Here is a 2915-nt window from a genome sequence, read left to right as displayed (position 1 = left end):
TACACAGGAACAAGTAATCTTAGAAGGAGACAGAAAAAGATGCAAGTAAAAGTAAATTATTGAAATTTACATTATCAGGCTATTTATAACTGAATTGCCCTTTAGCTGCTGGACTGATAAATTACATCCAAACCTTGCCTGGACATAAGGTGAAGGTATTCTAAATGAAAGTAGCATTATGGCCAGACTGAGAAGGCAGCTTGTGCTCTGCATTTGTGGAGTTGTTTGGGACATAAATTAGTTATATCAGTATGGGTCACTTGTTTTTTGATGCCCCCAATTTCAATCTGGAATATAGACTCCTGACTTCGTTTACAGTGTCCTTCCAGAGAGAGATTTCAGAGGAAGGCAAAACAGTTGAAATTTTTTCCTATCCGGTGGACCATACAAAGGAAGTCACATACTGCATACATAATACATCTCACCACAGGTAGGCCGCCTTCTCTTTTCCTCTCCATTCTTTCCTCTTTCTTATATTCTTAATGCTAGAAATAAACCTCAAAAGTTTGGTGGGCTTTGTAGAAGTGTGGAGTTACAGTCAAAATAAAAACATAGATCCATCTTCATATTAAAGAACATCTCAAAAAGTGAACATTGATAATACCCATACACATGCATCTTTAAACAATGTTCTGGGATTACAAGCAAACTCTTTTTTAGGAAGTAAATGGCTTCCAGCCTTCAGGACACAAATCTATTTCCTAAGACAACTGGAAATGTCTGGTAATGGTGCTTCATCCCCTCTGCCACACAAATATCTATCAGATGGAATGAGCAAATCCTTTAAAAAGGAGGTATCAGGTTGTTCTAATAGCACATTGGGAAAAAATCAGCCCTTCACTCTTGTTAAAATTAAAGTCTCTGATGCTGCATACAGCTACCTCTACTTGTATTTTTCTATACCATCATCAAAAGTTCAAATCAATAGGTAAAAATAGCAATATATTTAGAGCAAGAAGACATATCATCCACTAATATCTGATAACAGATATGGTGTTTATTTGCTAGTGTTTCTTCTAGAAAATTACAAAAAAAAAAATAATGAGGAAAATGTAGAGCAATATGTACCAAGCAAGGAATTGGCCCTGGCACCTCCCAAGTGCACCTGCCAGAAGAGGCAGGTGGTACACTGGGCACCCAACGCAGTGAGGGCACAGCCTGGGATCTGAATGCATGTTGACAGATCCAGCAGCAAGGAACTGTCTGGTAAGGAACTAGACAGGGAATGTGCCCATCTGCAGTTCAGGGTTCAATCCCTTTGCACATGCACTGGTGTCTGGAAGCAGAAGCGAGGAGTACCAAACAAGTCCTTTCATAAACAAGTTACACCAGGTCGACTGATCTTTTCTCCACCACTCCTTTCTCAGATCTACACAGATGATAAGATACAAACCACCCCCACTCATTTGTTGCAGCTCACCTGCATCCCATTCTGCCTTTCCAGGACTGTGGCAACAAGCACCAGAATCTATTCCAAACAAGGAAAAAGTTGGTACTTTATTGTACTACAGACTTACAAGAAATACTATGTTGAATGAATTCAAGAGAATACAGTACCAGCTGTCTTGAAAAGGCACAAGTCCACTGGCTCCTGCAAACCTACCTCAAATTACACCGAATGGAGCATAATAGCCGTTCCTTCCTGTTTTACAATCCCATGGAATAAAAGAAACGGTCAAACTTCTGTTGCCTCAGCTTGAAAAACTCATGGTTTTAGTCAACAAAAAATATTTCAGCTTATCCCAGGGTAATATAGGTCATTACATGTTGTCATGGGCAAGTTATCACATGGGAATTAAGGAAATTGAAGTCTACATTAATTTTAATTACATATGGGTGCTAACAGAGGCAGCTGTGTTAGGGATTTTGAGGTCCAGCATAGTCCAGCAGAGACACAGTCAACAGAGAGACAGGAGAGAGAATGTCTCTTCTGGAGAGAGAAATCCCTCTCGCACACAATTCTATGTACTTTCCACACTGCCACTAATACTTCTCCCCACTGTAACTCTGTTCTCTGCTGAATATAAGCCAGCAGTGTGCCCAGGTGGCCAAGAAGGCCAATGGCATCCTGGCTTGTGTCAGCAATAGCGTGGCCAGCAGGGACAGGGAAGGGATCTGACCCCTGTACTGGGCACTGGTGAGGCCGCCCCTCGATTCCTGTGTTCAGTTTTGGGCCCCTCACTACAAAAAGGACATTGAATGACTCGAGCGTGTCCAGAGAAGGGCAACAAAGCTGGTGCAGGGTCTGGAGCACAGGTCGTACGGGGAGCGGCTGAGGGAACTGGGGGTGTTTAGTCTGGAGAAGAGGAGGCTGAGGGGAGACCTCATCGCCTTCTACAGCTACCTGAAAGGAAGCTGCAGAGAGCTGGGGATGAGCCTCTTTAGCCTAGTAGAAAGTGACAGAACAAGAGGGAATGGCCTCAAGTTGTGCCAGGTAAAGTTCAGACTAGATATTAGGAAGCATTTCTTTCCAGAAGGGGTTGTTAGGCGTTGGAATGGGCTGCCCAGGGAGGTGGTGGAGTCCCCATCCCTGGAGGTGTTCAAGAGTCGGGTCGATTTAGAGCTTAAGGATATGCTGTAGGTGGGAACTGTGCTAGGTGAACGGTTGGACTAGATGATCTCCAGGGTCCTTTCCAACCTAGATGATTCCGTGATTCTGTTCCTCTTCTACATTCTGCAGAGCTGGGACTCTTTCTTCAGTTCCTGGCAGGAAGGAAATCTCATTATGGCTGGGCTAGAATAATAGCAGGTGCCATAAGAAAAGGGATACTGGAAGTTGGTACACTCTTAGGATACTCAAGCACAAAGGAAAACTTTCCTAGCAGGACCTGGAAGGGAAGAAATAAACTCACTGACTTGATGAGTTATGTATTAGAGCCAGATCCTCAGCTGCAATTAACTCTTCTGTATTATAG

General features: G+C 43.2%; 1 pseudogene; it reads left to right on the top strand.

The window, feature by feature from the left end:
- The first annotated feature begins 251 nt into the window (after positions 1-251).
- Positions 252-2581, top strand: LOC141957564 (uncharacterized; annotated as a pseudogene).
- The last annotated feature ends 334 nt before the right edge of the window (positions 2582-2915 follow it).

Source organism: Athene noctua, chromosome 1 (assembly GCF_965140245.1).
Source record: "Athene noctua chromosome 1, bAthNoc1.hap1.1, whole genome shotgun sequence".
NCBI classification, from domain to species: Eukaryota; Metazoa; Chordata; class Aves; order Strigiformes; family Strigidae; genus Athene; species Athene noctua.
Note: the sequence above shows the minus strand (reverse complement) of the source record. Positions and strands in the feature narration are given on the sequence as shown.